This window comes from Camelus bactrianus, chromosome 7 (genome assembly GCF_048773025.1).
Source record: "Camelus bactrianus isolate YW-2024 breed Bactrian camel chromosome 7, ASM4877302v1, whole genome shotgun sequence".
In the NCBI taxonomy this organism is placed as follows: domain Eukaryota; kingdom Metazoa; phylum Chordata; class Mammalia; order Artiodactyla; family Camelidae; genus Camelus; species Camelus bactrianus.
In genome coordinates, this window is record NC_133545.1 from 49,795,563 (window position 1) to 49,817,448 (window position 21,886).

At 34.8% G+C, this 21,886-nt stretch overlaps 1 protein-coding gene and 1 long non-coding RNA gene across 8 annotated transcripts in view; one reads left to right on the top strand and one right to left on the bottom strand.

The window, feature by feature from the left end:
* The window catches only part of HDAC9 (histone deacetylase 9), an 819,260-nt gene that overhangs the window by 478,939 nt on the left and 318,435 nt on the right, over positions 1–21,886 (bottom strand). The gene's annotated exons all lie outside the window — the stretch shown is intronic.
* Positions 20,355–21,886, top strand: part of LOC141578258 (uncharacterized) — a 52,006-nt gene continuing 50,474 nt past the window's right edge. Inside the window, exon 1 of the long non-coding RNA XR_012508399.1 lies at positions 20,355–20,822. This is a non-coding gene — a long non-coding RNA (uncharacterized LOC141578258). The remainder of the gene's footprint in view (positions 20,823–21,886) is intronic.

Consider the following 21,886-nt stretch of genomic DNA (forward strand, 5'->3'; position numbering starts at 1 on the left):
TTGAGAAACTTATAACACAATATTTTTGTGCTTTGTATATACAGTATATCTGGGACTCTAAAACTAGTATTTCACAAATTTTGCATTAGTGTATATACTAATATGCCTGAATGTAAATATCAGTACACATCAACCAGAAATCTTTGTCTTTGCTTTAAATGGCATGTAATGTTTCACACTGATAATAAAGCACCATCTTCTCTTTTTAATAGCATCTACCTTAAAATACAAACCAACCTTGACTCACCAATACTGGGTTTGCCAAACTATGTACATACAGGGTATTTATAAGACCAGAAACTCTTAGCAAAAATCTTAGTTTAAAATTAAAAATGCTATTTTTGGCTACAGGGCTATGAAAATAAAAATTCTGGGAGAATTCCGGTTAAGTAAAATTAGCATTCTGATCTTTGCTACTTAGTATGCCTCAAATTTTTAATTTTACATTATTCCACAGAGTGTGTTTCCTTCTTGTGTAGCTGCACCTTTAATATTTATCATTTGGAAATAAATGGGATTCTGATCACCAAAAATTAATAGTCATATTTAGCATACGGATTGATACTACATTTGAGAGCTGTAATAAGAATAATTTCCACACGCCAATAAAAGTATAGCAGACATCAGAAATTCAACCAAGAAACATTTCTTGCTACAAAGGTCAAGTTGATACTTACAATACCAAACTATTACCTATCCCTAAGTTAAATCAAGAGAATGCCAGGATGCTTACTTCTGAAAATAGCAACAGCTTTTTTTTAATGTTGCAAATAAATTCAGACTTCATAATTTGACCTTGTTGGGTGTCAACTACTAAATTTAAGAAATAGCAAGTACCCAAAACATACTTATTTTTGACTGATCAAAAATGTTACAGCAATGGCATATAATTAAAGTACAAACATTTAAAATTGGTCATATCACTGAGTTCATCAGACATACCATGGGTATGGAATCTTCCCTATTTCAAGACTCTTATTTCAGTTCCAAGAACAGGGAACCATGGCCTCCAATGCCATTCATGTTCTGACCACACTCTGACTTAGGAACTTAATCCTTTATTTTCCTTTTGAAACGTCAGGAACATACACAATTCCTTGGTACTACCCAATACAATTTCTTGGTTCTACCCACACAAATCATTCTTCCGTGCCTTTGCACACTGTCCAGCCGAACGATAAGCACTTTATATGTGTTGATTACATGGATATATGTGGAATAAAATTTTGGAAACTTTAGCAATTCTTCCCATACTCTGAAGGCTCTCCTTGGCTGTGTCTAGCGGCCAGCCTGGCTCCTGCTGCAGTTATTCCACAGGATGCAGTGACATGACTCTTCTAAAAACATCAAAGCTCTAATCAAAAGACGTTCCACTTTACATTCTCATTGACTTGAAGAGTTCCTTTTCAGTTTTAAAGAGATCCTACATGGTCTAGGCCTTTTGAAGAAGGGGCTTTATGTTCCTGTATTTTCTAAATGAAACAGAGATACATTCTGAAAACTGTGGAAACTTCAGCTTCAGATAGAAATTTATATTTGATTCATGAGAACCATGGAATCTCTTTTATAGGAAGGGCAACTACATAACATTCTAAATAATGTGACTTATTGGGTGGAGAAGCAGCTCTGGACTCAGACAGAATTAGGCTTGAATTCTGTCTCTTTCACTTATTAGCCAGTTATGAATTGTATAGCTTAGATAAGTCACTTGAAGTTTGTAAGTCACAATTCCCTCATCTTCAAAATGGGATTATTAACATCTGCTTTGCAATGTTGCTTTAATATTTAGAAATAGTGAATATAAAATTCCTACCATTATGGCAAGGACATAAAAGTTACTCAGTACACTGTAGTTATTATAATTATAGCACATTATTAATATATATCAAGAAGTGAATAGCTGAGGGCCTACTTAGATTTCTATATTCTGAAGTAAGATAATTCCTATATCTCAAGATCAACTGTAACTCTGTAAACAGAATATAAACATCATTAGTTTCTGCTGTTTCCTAAAGGGAAAAAATGAGCATATATAAGTTAGATAAGAAAAATCAGAATGGAAATTCTCATCATGTTAATATCACTCTCCAGGCTGATAAATAAACCATGTGCTTTCAACAACTCACTGATTCCTAAGTGCCAAATGCAAAATGGAAATAATGAACAAGAAGGTGACTAGTATACACTAAGATATTTTCTATGTTTACTTTGTAAGGTCAAGTTGGATACTTCAGTATGAGGAACAGAGATTAATAACAGCACTCACATGACACACAGGACCTTCACTGGGTACACCTAATTACATCTGTGCTTGTCATTTAATTGAAACCTAGGGATATCTTCAATCCACAATGCGTTCCCCTCAGCTAATGTTTTCATTCCAGATGGCAGGGACTGTCTATTTAAAAATCAATAAACTAACATTAGTAATTTCATCTGAAGCAATAACAACCTGTTTTTTTGTAATGAAGTTGGGACTGTTGTCTTCTTATTTTGGCTGCATCTGAAGGGAATTTTCAAAAGTACTTCCTATAAGTAGAAGGAACCATTTGGAAGCCAAATTCACTTATTTTAAAGTCAAGACCTTATTTTGATTAAAATTAATTATTTTTTGACTATTTAAATTATGACTAAGTAGTGAGTTGATGGAACACAGCCTAGTTAAAGAAAACTAAAGTCTACGAGCAATTAATGTTTTCAGTACGAAATGGAAGAGAATTCTCAAACACAGTTTAGTGTCTCCTCTTTATAAAGCTAGGGAGAAAATATTAGTAGGAAATAACATTTAAAACCCTCAGGTATTACGTTTCGTTTAAAATATGTACCTCAACTTAAAACAAGATCAACCATATAGAACACTACATGAAAAAATAAAAACTTAAACCAATATAGGGGATGAGAAATGAGGTCCCATAATTACTCTCAAGACTTAAGCCCCAGTTACCCAGGGCTGGTAATTAGCAAAACAGCTAAGATGGCTACTTTTGTGTTTCATGGTATAACACCTAGAGCCATATTTTCAATAGCAAGTCTAGGGCTGACCTAAAGTAGTCTTTTTGCTATTTGCAAATGAATCATGGATTATCATGACATCTCAAGAATGTTTGAATCATTAAATAGTAGAGTATATTGGCTTTCAGACATCTAAATGTATATCAGATCAGCTCAGGAGAACAAGATTAAGGTGATACTAAAAAATTTGAATCTGTGTACTGGAGTATAATGTATAGGCAGTCATGATAACAGCTTTTTTTATAATAAAATCTATTAACTTTGAACTTTTAACAGAATTGCCAATGTAGCATCAGTCTTAGACAATTTGACAGAAAAGACAGAAATAATTTGATTTGTACAAATTTTTAATTTTATCTCCAGAAAAAAAAAATTCCCCTAGAAGCTGCTATGTGTATCCAGGAGCAATTCTGATTTTCTAGGATAAAGCTTCTTCACATGAGGGGGAATGGAATAAGAAGACACATTAGGTAACATGGCCACTCTTGCTTCCACATCCACTCTTCCCAGGATTTACCTATGATCTTGACAATGATGTCTGCTGACACATTTCATAAGTCAAAACACATCCACTATCAAACAGATCTCCATTTTTGGATTTATCTTCCTATTTTTTTTAAACTTGCCTCATTTTCCATTAGGTTCTTCAAATCACCCTAACCCAATTGTATATCGATGGTTTTTAAAATGTCCTTTCTAGTTGCATAAAATGATCTCTCCCTCATTTTAGGAATCGTGGTCTGCTCATTGAGACATTCATTCACACACCACCCTTTGATGCCTTTGTTTTCTTACCTAGAAATTAGAAGTCAGTTTTTTTCTTACCTCAAACCTAAGCACATATTTCCTACTCATTAGCATCTGCAATCTTTCCCCTTTCTTTCATCTTTCTTTGTAGAACATATCAAACACATAATTGAGTGCTTTTTTCTTTGACTAATTTTCTTACTGGGGAAACTGAAGCAGCAGCAAAAGCAAAACTTCTGATCAATACCTTAAAAAATACATTGGCCTTTATTTTGTTTCTAATTTTAAGATCTTCTTATATTCATACAACAAATATTGTTTCCTTTGGCAAATATTTGTGCTTTTGAAGGCTTCTGGGAAGAAGGGCCTGAGGTGTTCAAGTGAAGTGAGCCTTACCAAAAGTGAGCAGACAGGAAGTCCATGAGCTGTAGAACCAAGCAGACGTGGGTGTTAATGTTGGCTTCGTAACACTTTATCTTGTGGCCCAGGAATAGAAATCATGACCTTTGAATCCTCATACTGTGACCTTTAAAATATGTCATGCAGCTCCAGAAATAAATAAAATAAAATAAAATAAAATAAGGCTCAAGATCGTATTCCTTCATAATTCTGAAGGAAAACATTATGAAGGAAAAATATTCCTTCACTGTGCATGTTTTTAATCTTCTAATACTATTTTATCCTTCTGTCACATTAACTTCTAATATTTGAATAGTAGAATAACATCTTAAGTATTAAGAGAGCTGAGATCGAGATAGAAATACAAACAATATCCACATAGAGGGGAAACAGTTAAAAATATATCCCTGAAATGTGGCAGCCGGGGGGACCCTTTCAGTGTGATAGGACAGAAGATCAGAGTCTGTGGCTCTGTCCCTGCTTTCAATACAGACCTTTCCTCTTGCCAGAAAGAACAGAATCTGACCTTTTTCATTACCATAACTTTACAGAGAAAATGCAGAACACAGTCAGAACTAGAGAGGCCCCTGGCTGTGCGATCATGCCTCTGGAATACTCAACTTGCAAACAGGCATTTGATGAACATGTTGGAGAAAAACAAAACCCTTTTAGAAATGCTTGTGGTGAAGAGTTGGCACTTAAAGTGACCTGTAGGCAATTATAGACACAGAGACTAATCATTTTTCTGCAAATAATAGCAACGGGCCTGACGTGGTAAAGTAACAACCAGACCAAAATCCTCATGCCATAACGTGACCTACCCAGAAGAGAAACTCCAGCTTTCAGACCATGCTAGATAAAAAAAATCTAGCCTGAACTTGTCTCCACATGGTAAAGGCGAGATATAAACTGGAGATTCATATCAGGAATCATCATTTGTCCTATATACTTTTGCTTATTTTATGTAATGCACATGAAAGGATTTTATGATCTTTGTTTAGAATTAAAAAGAGATTTTCTAGGTTTTGTAATGGATGTTGGGGGCAAAACTTGACTACTGGAGACAAAAACTCTTCGACTCAGAGTAAACAGAACCAAGTATAACCCTTATAAAACTGTCCCATAGAGTCCAGTAATTCACAGTAGTGTTTGGTTAAGACGATGAGTTTGATTACCCTGTAAGTAATACGTAAGTAAGTTCAGCCCACCTCTGAAAGACTCCTCCAGATCTAACCCCCAGGTAACTCTCTCTTTCCTACTCACCCAGCCTTCCTAGAAACCATCTAGAAAATCAGGAACTTCATGGCCACAGGACAGGGCAAGGTTCTGATCCTGTCTCAGGATCAGGCTGTCTGGCTTTAGAAATATTTCATCATAATGCCACTGATTAAACTTTAATTTCAACACCTTGCTATGTATTAGAGGCAGGATGGCGCGGGGAGAAAAGCAAAGACAGATTCAATCCTGACCACAGGTCATTCTGGCTTTGAGACCTGGGGCAAATTGTTCTCAGTTTTATCTACATATTGGCTTTTATCATAAATCCCTAATAGACGTTTTGCTGTGATGACATATGAAATGTCTAACACAAACACTGGTGCATAAGTAGTTAATCAATATATAGTAGCTAATTAATTATTGTCTTAAACCCTTACTCAAAGTCAATTTACTTTTAGACAAAATGCTAACCAATTGGTTGGCAAGAGCTCAAAAGAAAAAAACAGAAAGAAGAAAAGGGTACTGCTAGAAACAGATAATTTCCAATTTAAAAAAAGTCAGAGTTGAATTCATAAAAGAAAAGAAATATCTTTATAAATATTAGGAATATTTATACTAATAAATTAGAAGACTTACAATGTCTCCAAGCCTTGCGATCTAGTATAATTGAGTGTTGGTACACAGGCCTACTTACCCAACTCAAGATTATGTAGTATAGTAAACCATTAGCATATTACATAATAGTAAAATAATATTAATAATAATGTTAATAATGCCCTTAGTGATGGTTAAATTAGATAAAGTGCCCTCAATTTAATAAGTCATAGATGAAAGACAAGATAGAGAAGATTAATAGTGAGAGAGGTTGTGTCCAAGAATAGAAAAAAGTCAATATTTAATATTAATATCCTTCTCAACTTGACAAGCTAATTCTAAAATTGATATGAAATAGCAAAACTCCAAAGAAAAGTCATGCAAATTTTGAAGGAGATCAAAATGAGGTGGCCTTATCAGCCTTCAAGACTTATCTGCTAAGTTATGATAAAGAGACTAAATTATTGCTTCAAATATAAGCAAATAAGTAAGGTAACAGAATAGACCAACAAAGATTAGGTGCGTATATATATAATAACTGCATATGTCAGCGCTAGCTAGCATCATAGACAAGTAAGTGGAGCTCTTCAATAAATGGTGCCTACATAACTGGTTCTTTATATTATTAAACTATTAGATCCTTTGAAATTAGAACCCTATATTAAGCTACACATGCATGCACACACACACACTCAAAAAATCAACTCCAAGTTGATTGATAATCTGTGTGCAAAGAGCAAACCTTAAAAGTTCTAGGAGAAAAAAAATATAAAAGGGTATGTTCAAAACCTCAGACTAGGAATACATTTGCTTAATAAGACATAGAAAAACACAAATCATGAAAGAAAAGATTGATAAATAAGACACAATACAATTGTCATGCAAACACACAATTAAAATGGAAAAAAATAATGACACATTGAGAGAAAACATTGACAGCGCATTTATTCAACTAGTGATTAGTATTCAGAATATAATGATAATATTTACAAATCAGTTAGAAAACACACAACCCAATAATAAAGTAGGCAAAACATAAAAAGAGGAATCCACTGAAAAGGAACCTCTGATGTCCAATCTAAGTACGAAATGTGTTGTAGATTATGAATAATCAGAAAATTAAAAATTAAAATCCACAATGAGATACAATATAAATTCGGCAGGCAGGTAAAAAATGGAGTCTATAAATAGCAATTATTGGTAAGAATATTGAGTAATAAGGACGCTTACACATTGATGGCTAAAGTTTATATTTATTACAAACATTTCATTTAATGAAGGCTATATTCTGAAGAAATTTCCATTCTAAGTGGCAACACTTTGTATTTTCTAAGGCCACTAAATATTCTGGATAAAATACTAACCTGAATCTTGGCTAAGCTTACTTTTTTTCTCATTTCTTTTTTGCTTAACTTAAACTAAATGTGTTCATTTCAAGATTTTCTCATTGTAATTCTGCTACCAACAATGAGAAATTACTATGGCACCTGCAAAAAAAGTTGACTTCCAGATTAAGTAATGTAACATAAAAAGAAAGAGCTAATGTGCAGCCCATCATCTTGAGAGTGCAGCTTAGAATTCGTAAATGTATAAATTACACTTAAAAGTACAATTTCTTTTCCAAAGATGGTAACTCCTTTAAGGAAAGCTTCATGTCTGTTGATAGCCCTCACGCAATTAAAGTATTGACTGATCTTTGTCTCTAGTGTCAAAAGCAAGAATTGTTAAATGCCGATACAGTTGTGATAGGCAAATGCATTTTAAGTTAATAAAACAAAAACTACTGGAAAATAGCTACTGTTATTTAAAATATCTGAATAAACATACTACTAGTAGAAAGGGCAGAAGGCCATGATATTCTGTGACAGGTTATTAATAGGTCAATGAAAATGTATAATTATTCTAAAGCCTTAATTTTCATGAATGTCTGTGTACACACAATGTGAGAATAATGGCAAATAGTAAGAACGAACACAACATTAAGTTCTGGAAGTTTCACTTCTGTAATCTGTCAAGTGATAAGCCCCTCATCAGTTTAAGTTTCAAAGATTCACGACTGCTAGGAAGTGTAACCAGAAAGAAATTTTGAGATCATCTAAAAGCTCTTAAGTTATAAAAATGTATTTTACTAGTAAAAAAAAATTTTGTCCACATGTATACAGTTTGACATTAATAAATACCCCATCTCAACTATATTTTGTAAATACAGTCTTCTGGTTCCTGAAATAAATATGTATGTGTATATGTGTTTTCTTGCTTATAAGTATATAAAACTAATTACCTCCTCTGTCAGTCTTGATTTAGAAATTTTAATATTGAATATTGGGCCTTCCTGGGCAGCTTTTAGCTGTCTATTGTCCATTGTTAAACTGTCAGCTCACCGGGGCCAAGTTAGCACTCGGAGAGTATTATTATTTCCCTTATATTCAAGTTCTTGGGGAGCTAACTCAAACAAGATAATATATTATATATTTCAGATTAGTAAGAGTTCACTGTAATATAATTAGTTACTTTAATCTGTTAAATGAAAGATCCATTAGAAGGGATGTTATGTTTTTTTTGGAGTCAGAGAAAAGATGGAGCACAGGGGTGAACATTGTCAGGGCCCACATAAGCTCAGCTCTGGGGAGGGGTTTTCAGTCCCAAATGCTGATAAATTCTTATAGTTAAGACTAGGAATTCCTATTTTTCTTAGCAGCAGAATGTTTTCCTAGGAATTATTAGATGACTACTTTGAAAAGTGATTTGGCAAGGAAGATGAGCTCTCCAGGCGGCAATGTTAAACAGCAAAACTTTGAAAACCAAAGAGTGGTTTAGCTAACTGTAGGCTTGCTTTTCAGGATGGGAATATAAAATTGAAGCCATAGCTTAACTGCTCAGGACAATACAATATATTCCAGACACTGTGTGAACAGAGAACAAAAAAAAGAAAGATACTCATAAAAAGAGATGAGGTTATTGGCTGCTAATATTAGGGAGGAATATTAGGGGAAGAAACAAGATGTTTAATAAGAACTTTTAAGTGAAGTTTCATTGTGTGGTATTCATTAGGCTCTTCTCTTATATTCTACAGGGGTGGAAAATATTCACTTAATGCTTTAAACCTTAAAGTGTGAGAAGTTAAATTTGCCTTTTGGGGGGAATGCAGGTCAGGTCAGAAACAGTCATACTGGGTTTGGGGCCAGATCTGAGGCTCTCTGTGGTGGTCTTACCACATCTGGGTTCCACAGAGGTATATCTATCCCGTCATTTTAGCCTCATGCTATTAAACATTCAAACCATATAACTAAGAGGCATCGGTTTCAGTCAAAATTCTTCCATCATCCTTCTAATTATAATCTGGTTTCCCAGAATTTGCTGGTCAGAGGTCATGAGGGTGCTGCTCCCTGGTGCAATACTTTATATAGGAATTATTCATTTGACATTCTGGAAGAATCCATTTGTCTTCGTGGGCATTGCTGATGTGAATTTGCCAAGGTAATGCTACCCTGTGGGGAAATGCTAACAGACACCAGATGTTCATGGCATTACGTATGGCAGACAATCTTTAATCAATGTTTTCTAAAAACATTACCCCTCCAGAGTGACATAATTTAAATACACCTGCTTCTATTTAAATAAAACAGCTTTCAAAATCAAAATTTTAAAGTTTAAGTTTGGGACTACAATAGAGAAAATTCTTGATTTCAAAGAATTAGCTTACCACCCATAATGGGCATGAAACAATCAGTGAGAGTTTGCCTTATAAATAAATACATGGTTGGGTTTCAAGAGGCGAGACCTAAACTGTGCTATAGAAAACACACATGTAAAGGGGCTCTATTCCATATCCTTGTGCCAGAGAATATTCCTAAGTGGGATATTTTCATTTTAAGATCACATAGAACTACATGTAAATATTTCTGGAATCACAATGGAGAGTGCTGGAATATTAGTGATCTTAGTGAATTCTGTCGATATTTTGCTGTTTATGACTGACATTCACAGAACCTAGAGTCTAACACAGTCATTCCAGAAGAAAATTTCCCTGCAACGAACAAAGCGCTTTTGTGCTTCTGGTAAAACATGACTCCACTAAGGCAATTAGCTGTTTTAAAAATAAACTAATTCATTTTGGAGATCTGATGTATAATTATGCAGCTGCATGGACTGAGGAGCCATGGTGATTGGCTAGAGTGTTAGTAAGATTAGGAAAAAATTGCATCTCCATGCTGACAGCTAAGGCATTGATTTAATGTACAATTGCCACCTTTGCCTTATGTGGAGCTATAAAATGAAGCTCCTTCAAAAATAATCCCCCAAATTTCTGACAATGATAGTAGGATATCTCCAGGGACAAGAAGGGATGGTAACTAAAAATATTTAACCAGAGTCTTGCTTGTAAGAAGACTGGCACCTTCTATAAAATTAAGTCTTACATCTTCATAAAAATATGACTCAGAGAATTTAACTCACTCATTCCAAAACAGAACTGTTCACACTAGTTGCAAAAGCAGAACATTTGGTGACATGACACTTCGTGTGGGTTTAGGGGCACTTCCAGAAGAGGAAATGGCTCTTGGTCCATTTTCAGAGATTTATTACTAGGCAGCAGCTTCCTTGGGTGGGAAGATCAAGGCCTGGCCATTAACTGCAACAGGGTCCTTACAAGCTTTGTCGAGCAAAGGGCTCTGACTGATCTGACACTGCCCTGGCTTTGCCAGCAGCCTGCAGGGTAAAATCACACCATAAGATGAACATCATTTTAAAATTCTGTTAACATTTATTTGATTGCCTTTCAATTACATTATATACTTGCAGCTAAGGGAAGATAGCAATATTTGTACAATGTGTCTTTTTAAAAAAGATTTCTCTTTCTTTTGACCTTCACTTTCTTTCCTCTTTTTCCTCCCTCCTTCCCTCCCTCTCTCCTTCCTCCCTTGTTTCCCTCTTTCCTGCTCCCCTCCTATCTCCATCCCTCCTTCTCCTTTCTCCCTTCCTTCCAGTAGCATTTTCATTCACTTTCTGCCTTTGGGTATTTCGGATTCTTATTATGGATCATTTCAAATCTCACTGTTTTTATGTTTTCTGACTTTTGGGTTTCTAGTATTGCCTTTATTAAGAAATAGTTCTCTAATACCCTGAAACTAGAAAATATGAATTTCAGCCCAAGATAAACGTATAAAATAATCATTACCTATTTCAAACTTACCTTTAAATTATTTGACAATGTAAAGGTTTATTAAAATTTGGTAATGGATCTGGCTTACTCTCCCCAAAGAAAAAAAGGTAATTCAAAGATAATAAAATGTATACAAATAGAGGATCATATTAAAATTCTATTGTTATAAAATGTTATTTGCTCTGAGTAATTTTGATGCATTCTAAAAATTAGATACAAGCTTTCTTTCTTCACATTTCATTTCCCTATTGCATCAGCTTAGCAGAAACTTCCCTAGAGATTATTGTGGCTGAAGTCTCCAAGGAAAAACAGATGCTGCAGGGGCAGCTACAGGTGGATACCTGACACAGGAAAGCTCAACCTTGACTGCCCTGAATATTGCTGATATTTTGTTCATCATCTTATTTAGATCATTTAAAAGTAATAGAAAAAGGTGCAAGAATAATGAAAAGAACTTCATACACCTTATATGCATATTAAACAATTTTTAACATTGTGCCTTATTATATTGCCATTTTTTATTTAATTTAATTTAGCTACCTGAGAATGTCTCCATACATGCACACACAAAAAAGGTGAGATATTACCAACCCTCATACCAGTGTTGAACAGAAAGACAGAAATAGCTTTCTCAGGACACATATTAGAACAGTATCCCCTCCATGTCTTCTTAGAAGGTCTAAAATAACACAGGATAAGAAGCTGAGAAGCACTAGGACCTGGCAAGTTAAGATCTAATTTTGTTTTTGCATTCCAAGTGATGTGTACAGAACACCATAAACTCATATAGGAGACTTATTATTTACTGTACATTATTTATCGTGCAGCTAATACAGCAAAAGGTCCTTCTTAGACTATCCAAAGAGGCCAAAGAGTTTGATTTCTGAAGTATTTTATGACCATTTAAAACTATTTAAAATAAGTTCACCAACAGGTTGATCCATCAACATGAAGCTCTAAGGAAAACATAAAGCTCTAGTCAGTGAGAAGAAAATGAATTATACATTAAAATAGCTATGTATAATTGAGCATACTACCCAAGAATAGCTATTGGGGGAAGAAAATCAAGGCTGCTAAAGAAAACTCAACTTATCTTTTGTCTTTGTCTTTAGCTCAGATTTTTCCAAAATAATTCCCCCTTGTAAGATCAGAGGTCATTTTAGTGGCTTAAGCCATGACTTGGCTTATGTAACACTTTTCAGAGATGCAGTTCTGGTCTATGTGCATGTGCACATGTGCATTTGTACAGATGAGTGGAAAAAACACTGTCCTATAGAGATGTATGTAGGTATTGTCAACTGAGCAGAGAATAGAAATGATGGGGTCTTATGAAAGGAAGAACCAAAAATAAGTGCTCTGAGTTAGAGGTATGCCTTGTGCCAAGTTTCCATCACACCTACCACATTTAACTTCTTCCCAGCCTGGTAAAATTCTCTGGTGAGCTCTGCAAACACAGAGCTGGCACAGATGATGAGAAAGGTGACCTAAGAGCATAGGTATAAAAGCAGCTTCAAATGCCCAGCACCCTTCTTTGATTGCGTGTTTGCTTCTGGGATCAGAGGTTCAGCAAGTCCAGTGATGTCAGCTCCCCGCAATGTAAAAGATACCGATTGCTTAACTTTGTTCTCCGTGGCTTTGATATATCCCAGATAGGGGAGCCCGTCTGGATTGCTGTGCATATGGACTGTTTTGCATCAAAGATTGTTTGGAAACTGCTAATTGGCCTTAATTTATTCATTTGTTCAATGAGCACTTACTATACCAGCCACTGTTCTAAACACCTGAGATAGGCTAGAGACAAAATCCATGCTCTTATATTCTAGTGGAGGAAAGCAAACAATAAACACATATACAAAGAAGAGGGATTCCAGATAGTGATCACTGCAACACTGAGATAAATAAGAGGGACTGAAGAGGCACACATCATTCAGAAAGGGTGATAGAGAAGGCCTCCCTCTCTGAGTAGGTTACGCTGAGCTGAGATCCAAAAATCAAGAGGGAGCCAGCCTTGTAAGTATGTAGAAAAGGCACATTCCAGGCAGAAGGAATAGACCTTTGGGTGTCTCCAATAGCTTTCTAAAGCAGGCCAGTGAAACCGCAGCCCAGAAAGGAGTGGGCAGAGGGAAGAAGATGCTTTTGGAGAGGAGAGACATCTGTCAATCCTTGCAGATTACAACAGAATAAAAGAGAGCTTGAGAGGCTGGGTATGGGGCAGATAGGGCTATTAAGTGGGAAAGAACGTCATTCTCTCTAAGAGCCCTCACACTGCAGAGCAGGACCAGTACCATGCCGGGGCAGTGCCTGCATGGGGCAGCTAATCAGGGACAGAACCAGGGATGAATAGATTGGATGGAGAGGTCTGAATATTATCTGTGCCACTTCTTACCATGAAATTTGATTTGAGACTTACCAGTAACAATTATTTCTTGTAAGCAGGCAGGGATAGATATTATAAATAAATATAATCTAAAAGCAAAAACAGGACTGAAAATCAAATTTTCCAGCTAAAAGCAGCTAAAGAAAGTCTCCAAATCAAATCTTCAGGTCTAGAGAAAGTCCCCAGCAACTACAGAACAACACCGTCCACAGTAGAACAGTAGTATACAGAGAAGTATGCTCATGGACCTCTTAGAGGTCTGCAGCCTGGTTTGTGTTAGTAGCAGAACTTAAAACACGAGAACAGGTTTTAGAAAACCAGAATCCAAATAGTCACATGAAAGTTTTTTTTTTTTTAAGGCACAAAAATTAGCCTAAACTAGCTGATTTTCTCTCCAGAGAGGTGTTACATAACGGTACTCCTGACACAGCAGCCACATAAATAAACTAAACAACAGGCACCTGACCTTAGCTGGGTCAATTCCAATTTCTCTCCAGGAATTTAAAACTGGTTTAGGGCACAGCATGTGCAAAGGCCCAGAGATGGGAAAAAGTTGGGAGATGAGTTATGTTGGATGACATTCCAGAAAGAAGGTCCACAAGCCTCTCTGTTGCTGAGATCTTACCTAACTCATTTTCCTAATGGATACCTTTATTTTGAAGTTGACCATATTGATTTCTGTTGATTACAGTCAAAAGATCTTTAGCTAATATAATTATCAATGCTTACAAATGTCATCCTGCTTCAGAATCATGAATGTTGGAACAATAACATACTTGAGGGCAAGATTCATAACCCCCAAATTACTCAAAAGAGATGGAACGTTGGATAGAAACTAAAAGTATGATATAAAAAGCAGGAAAGGTGTGACTAGAACTTGACTGTATCTCAAATACAGGGACAGTCAAGCCACTAGGATGTAGGTCATCACTGTATGCTGAGAGTGCATTCGGTTCAATCTGCAAATATTTATCAAAACACCCACCCTACACTAGACACAGAGCATATAGCAGGAAACTGGGAAGAAAAGATCCTTATTCTCTTAGAGTTTCCATTTTTAAACTTTAACTCAACAGAAATTTTCCCTTCATATTTTCTCTGTCAATTATTGAAAATAGAGGTTCACCTGATAAACTCATGCTTCACAAACTTTAAAGTATTCAAGCTAAATGGAAGTCCCTAGGTGATGCTGAAGAAGATACACTGCTGCCTCAGGTAACCCAGAAGGTAAAGGAAATGAAAGTTCTCAAACTTAAGTGTAAATAACAAACAATAATAATACTGGCAACTGGGTAAACATGCAGATTCCAAGGGCGTATCCCTCTGGAATCTGATTCAGGGAGGCATGAGAACCAGGTCTTTGCATTTTTAACAAATGCCACAGGTCAGGGGGTAGACAAACTATAGCACATCTAGCCCTCTGCCTGTTTTTCTAAGTAAAGTGTTACAGGAACACGGCCACACCCATTCGTTTACATACACCTATGGCTGTTTTCCGGCTAAAAAACAGAGCAGAACAGTTGTGACAGAGACTGTATGGACCGCAAGCCTGAAATACGCACTATTTGGCTCTTTATAAAGTTTGTCAACTTCTCTTAAAAGATTCTCATGCAGGCTATCTAATGTCTGTTGTGGAAGTTTCTTCTACCTCTGCATTTTAATGATTTTTTCCAAAAAAATAATTTTAATGTAATAAATACTAAGAAATAGAAAATCCCATAATTGGCTAAGCACAATGAAAGTAAATTCAAGGAAACATAAAGATATCCTTGCAAATTATAGTAGTTTAAGATAAGTGACTTCTTGTTTTATTTTTTATTTTTCAAATTTAAAGAAATATATACTTGTTTTAGAAACCATAGAACACCTATAAAATCACTACTAATTAGCAAGACACGAGATCAATGAGATCAACTCTATTAACTTTCTGACATGCCTTTTTCTAGTCCTCTTTTTAATTGATTTATTAAATGCAAGGAGACACATTGTATGGGTGACATGATTTTATTCTTAAAGTTGATCTTACCTACAATTCATTAGTTTTAAAATAAATAATATGAGTGATACATTTATAAGAGCTGAGTTCTCCCCATTAAGCTGAGCTACAGGCAGGGAAGAATTATAACATACTCATTTTTGTTTTCACAGCAACCAGGATTCTACCTGGCACTTAGTAGGGACTCATAAAATGTTGACATAATGAATGATAAAGAAAGCTACTAGACAGTTATATTCTTGCACTCGGTCCTATTTGTGGGAACTTCGTGAATTGCTCTCATTCATGAAACACAATGTGGTACCATTAGGTTGTTACTACCGAACACCTACACACTTTCTCTTGCTCTTTTAAGCTCCCTGTTAGATATGTTACTGTTTAAAACGTGTTTTTCCGCCTTGTTAATGTGAGTTTTGCAAGGTCAACCCACAGTTTCCCAAATAACACTATATCTGGTGTTTCCCAGAAATAGCGTATATAAATGACATTTAAAACTTCTCTTTGATTTGTGAGATCTGTATTTGATGGTGATTAATAGTGAGAAGTTCCCAAATTTGAACATGAAAATGTACTGCTCTTCTCTGAAGTGCAAGTGGCCGAATATTGTAAATAAGTGAAGACAATTCCTCCGTCAACACACAGCCAACTATATATACACACATATGTATATAGCCCCACAAACAAGTATCTTTTCAGCTTCTTCTCAAAGTCACTAGCCATTGAAGTGACCAATTTTGTCACACTGGCTAACAGAGTAAAACTAAAAGTTGCAAAACCATCTATGGAAAAACACCAAGGCCAATTATACTTGGGTCTAAATTAATATAGAACAGGTGATTATAAAACTTGAAGGAATGGCAAGATGACTAAAATCACAAATAAAAGTCTGGAATGAGACAGATATCCAGATAAAAATGATCTTATCCTTCTCAACGTGTATAATCTAACAAACAGAGCTTTACTTGTTTTTTAAATTTTGTATCATCTGATTTTCACCTATACTGGAAGCTCAGAGGAATGAAAAATAACCAACAACTTAGAAAATGAAGATAACTCAGGAATCACTGAACACTAAACAAGTTTAATAGTATTTTCTCATTTTTACAGATTCCATTCATTCATCCATCATGAATTGATTTTTGCAAGAGATACTGAGTTCCACCAGGTGCCAGGCTTTTTGCTAACATTTTGGGATAAAATAGACATCATACCTATTCTTGATATTCTAACCAGGAAAACATATTTAAAAATTTATACTTCCCAATGGCTAAAGCTATAACAATTTGAATAAGAAAATAAGTAAAGTAGCACTGGGTTATAACACAAAGAATAAAATAGGAATAAAAAAGAAGACAGCTATATATTCAAACATACTGTGAAAAGATTTTCTGGTAAAAAAGAGAAAAATGGAAAATTTAAATAAAATGGACAAATTACTAGAAAAGCAAAACATACAAAACTGACACATGAATAATGAAAAAAATCTGAAGTCATACCACTATTAAAAAAACTGAAACCATAATTTAAAATCTTTCCACAAAGAAAATTCCATGCTTCGCCAATTAACTGTACCAAAATATTAAGGGAGAAATAACACTAAACTCTTCCAGAAATAGAAAATTTTGGAAACACTGACCACTCATTATGAAGATATATCCTGATACTAAATCTAACAAGAGGATTTCAAGACAAGAAAATTATAAACTAGCCTCATTTATGAACATAATAGCAAAATTCCTATACAAATATAAGAAGTGAAATTTAGACATAAAAAAGGACTTAAACAATTACAGATTTTGGTGTCGAGGGGGCGAGGTGGTCCTGGAACCAACGGATACCAAGGGACAACTATATACTATGTTTTTCCACTAGACAAATGGGGGTTAATGAATACAGACAGGGTGGATATGCTGGACAAAGAAGTTATTTATTTCTCAAGTGGGATGGATTGAGTAGGAGAGAGATTTCATCACGCACTCAGCAGGGCTTGCAAATTAAAACTTACAAATTGTTTATTTCTGGAATTTTCCATTTAATATTTTTGGACTGGGTGAACTACAGGTAACTAAAACTGTGGAAAGCGAAACGGCAGATAAGGGGAGACTACTGTATCAGGGTAATATTATTATGCAGTTATATATAGAATGGATGAGAACAAGGAAGTCTAGATACAGGAGAGAAGATAAGAGGCTGCAACAAATAATCCATTTATCAGAGATTAAATACCGGGGGATGATTATGAAGTGTAATTTCTATAACATCATTACTTGAAAGGTTAAATTTATCTTTATGAGACAGATTTAAAATTTCCAGCTCATTTTTTTTTAATGTTAAGATTAGAAGTTTTAAACTCTGAGGTTTCTGATTCAATAACAGGAGAGAGAGAGAGTTATTTCTGACAATAAGAAGTCCTTAGTCAAAAAAGCATAACCACTTAGTGCCCACAAGCACACTACTCAATTTCTCCCAGCCTGTTTTCTGACCCCAGCATAAGACTTGGGAGGAATAAATGAGACAATCTATGTAAGATGTTTAGCACAATGCCTGGCACATAATAAACATGACTTATTGTGAGCCACTATCATCACCATCATATAAAACTGACTAAAGTCATATTTGTTTAAACATATTTTTAGTATAATAAATAATCCTTCTAATCAAATGACTCAATTTATTCAAAATTTATTATTTTCCTTAAACAAAACAAGTCACATACACCCAAAGCATAGTAGTATAAACCCTCTGCCCACTCCTCATTTGTACTTTAGAAGCAATAAATGGATAAGGAGAGCCAGTTTTTTCCCCTAAAATTCTGTTTCTTTCTAAAATTGCTTAAGTTCTACTTAATTCTAGGGTTAGACAATACTGATTAGCTCATCAAGTAAAACAAAACAAAATATAGAAGATTTGAGTTGGGCTTGACTGAAGAACAAAAATCAAAGAAGAAAATATATTTCTTCTAAAAGTTTATGATAAAAAAATCTTCTAACAGTAATGCAGTGAAACTGATCTTAAAATAATTGGGAGATCTCTTCAGATGCTTCCTTGGAGATGTAAGTAGGTAATGTAACACTTAACAAAGTGACAATTTCATTACCAATTTGCCAGTAAAAAATAAGATTATAGAAAAATCAATAGCTTTGCCTAGTATCAATTTGTGTTATTTTTATAAGATAAAAAATAGGAATCCTATTATCAGACAGTAGATAGCATAATACTGCTGAAAAAATGATGCACAAATGTTATACTACTAGGCTATAATTTTGTAAACATTTGAGGAAATATAGAATTTAACCTTTTTGAGCTTTTTTTAAAATTGTAAACAAAATATTTTTAATTCCTTCAACTTTATAAGAAACATTTTCATTAAAAGTCCTCTTTTTATCACTTAAACTTATCTAAAATTACCAATATCCGCTTCAGTATTCTATAACAAAATTTTATTTTCAAATTGTATGAATTTTATAATTTCATAATAGAATCAATCTGTGTCAAAAGAGTTAATTTGCATTACATAAATCCATTTAGTATCAGTTTTCAGCATTTAACCAAATACTTAGGACTCCAAATTTTTCTGACTGCAAAGTTCACGTATGTCTGTGATAAGTACGTGTATGTGGATGTATACAAGTACACACACACACACGACTTTTTGTTAGACTTTATTTGTCTGACTTTGTTATTCTTTTCCACAGTTAATAGGGTTCCCCACAGGTAGAACACCACTAATTAAATTTTCTCTTTTTTGGCTTTTTCACTCTTTTCTAGAAATCATTGTTTATTTTCCAGAGTCTATTAAAGGTTGAGCTGCAGATGTTAGTCACAGTAGAGCGTTAGGTTGTTTTTATAATTTTTTGCTCAATCTACCTTACAGGAAACCATAGTAGTCTTTCTCTCTAAATATCTTCCATTAGGGTTCACGAAAATCCACTTTTAATACCATAGAATAAAGTTGAAAACCATAATATAGAAACCTATGAATTTTGCCCTCCAAATGCAGTTGTTACATACCATAATTCCACCAAATTTTATGTAATTGAAGAAATAATTGTTTATTCTACCCTGAAACCAAGTCTGAAAAATGTCAAAGCTTTGTTTTCTTTTTATTATTCCTTAAAAGTTAAACCACAAGCACAAGTGTAAGTTAATACAATGAAGAAGCATCTACATGGTGATGGGCTAGACTTATACATTGTAGTCATGAACGACTGCAATGATCAGAAGCAACCATTTGAGTTTCTTAATCATTTTAAGCTAACTTTATCCATAGGCAGCATGCAAACTAAAGACATGAAATATTTTGATACAGGAAAATCTATGAGATGTGAAGATTCTGTAGGTTAGTTGGATGCCTTTCTCAAAAATGAGGACTTGATATGCTAAAAAAAAACTAAAAGGTAATTTCCTTTCACTTTAATAAGGAAGTTATATGATGTAGCCCAAGGGGGCACATCGTCCTCAGAGAACTTTGTTAGGCTTCAGCACAATCCCTCAAATCTATACTTGCAAATGTTAATTTGTAATTCAAACGCCATGAAAATTAAATCATCACCCTAGGCAGACTGATTCATTGGCAAGGGAGCAAAAATTGGAGGCCAAGGGCCATTTTCTATGGTTACCATTAGTCAATTATAGTCAGTAAAATGAAGCTTATCTTACCTGTTTAAAAAAAAAAATGCCTCTCCAGAAAACAGCCCCCGCAAAAAAACAGGGAGAATATTTGAGCTCAAACATTAGAGTGTATATAGCAACAAAAGGCAATTTTATTTATGTGTTCATCATTTCCTTAGAAACTTTATCTCACTCTATTTTAATACATTTTTATGCTTTCCTACCCAATTCCTACCCCACTACAGTATCTTTTTAAAATTATCTAAGAGGAGAACAGTTACTTCTCAGCATTTTAACCTCTGTCTGACTTATTTGCTAAAACTTAGTAGGAAGTAACAGATTTCAGGCACTTGGGACTAAGAGGAAGAAGAAATATAAAGGCCTGATATAAGAGGTATAGTAATTAATTAATGAAAGAGTAGGGAGAGGTGAAAAGACCTAAAAATACACCTAACAAAGCTGAGAGTTTTGCCCTGCTGGCAACCCTGCTTCTCAGACTCACGCCAGCTTCTTGGTCATTTGCTCATTGCAGAACTGGGTCAGGCATGTCTTGGCCAAAACTGGTACTGACCACAGCTTTGACCAATAGCCTGGAAAAGAAAATCACCCACTCATGCTCAGTTCAACTCCCAACAAATCAATGAAGAAACAGGGTGAGGTCTGGATTTACCAGGGAAGAAATTACAGCAGAGAGAATAGAACCCAAGGTAGGAGTTTTTAAAAATGTTAACTTTACATAGAACAGTATTTTAATGATTGATCAAAAGTGTTGTCAAATTGACTTCACTATGTTGGAACTCATAGATTTTTCAGGTGATAAGAATTTTTAAGTTGATTTTTCTTTGCCACTAGATAGGTGTTACTCTGCCAGGTAAGAACGAGATCTCTACTTCTTGGAATAACATGATGTTATTTCTTCCTTAAATTTTTGGTACAGGTTACTGGTGAAGCCTGGAATTTTCTTTGTGGGAAGATTTTAAATAATGGGTTCACTTTTTTAAATGAGCGAGGTCTGCTGGGGTAGGAGAGTCGGGTTTAATAAGGAAACACCCTCCATCTAATGGTAGACGAAAGCCAGCATCTTTAGTTCTTTCTTTGTTACTGCTTTGGGTAAAGGTCAAGAGCTTAATATATATTAGTTTGAAGTACTGGCCAACTAAACAGCAAACACTTATTTTTATGTCAATATATTATTTTACTACCCACGATATAGAAGACTGCAATAGGAAACCAAAATGCAGTCAGTAGCATTGGCTATTGACTTTAAATTAAATCCAGTCTTTGCAAATTGGTATCCAATCCTTAAAAGTACAGTAAATCCTACTTGCTCTGGAAACAAATCTCAAGAATATTAACTAAACTGACTACACTTCAATAAAAAAATGGGAAAACAAATAATAGCAGATTAGTTCGTACTGGTTTTAGCGAAAAGTGATCTGAATTCTGTATTTGTTGATATAGCTTGGAGATCACATTATTAGGGGGCTTTTCACAGTTTCCTAGTTACCATTTCGCATATGCTCATCTAAGTTACCAGGCCGGAGAGAGCTTTGCTCTTGCTCATGAGCGATGACTCTGCCTAGTTAAGGTTTTCATTTCAATGTATTCTTTTGATCATTTTCTCCTGAACATCATGGTCAAATGTCCACATTTTAATTACCAGCACACTGGCACTGACAGGGTGGCTGCTTTCTTTTGATAATGTAACACTTTCCTAGGGCAAAATGCCAAGGAGTTGTCAGCACAACTGCACCTACTCTTTGAAGGCGAG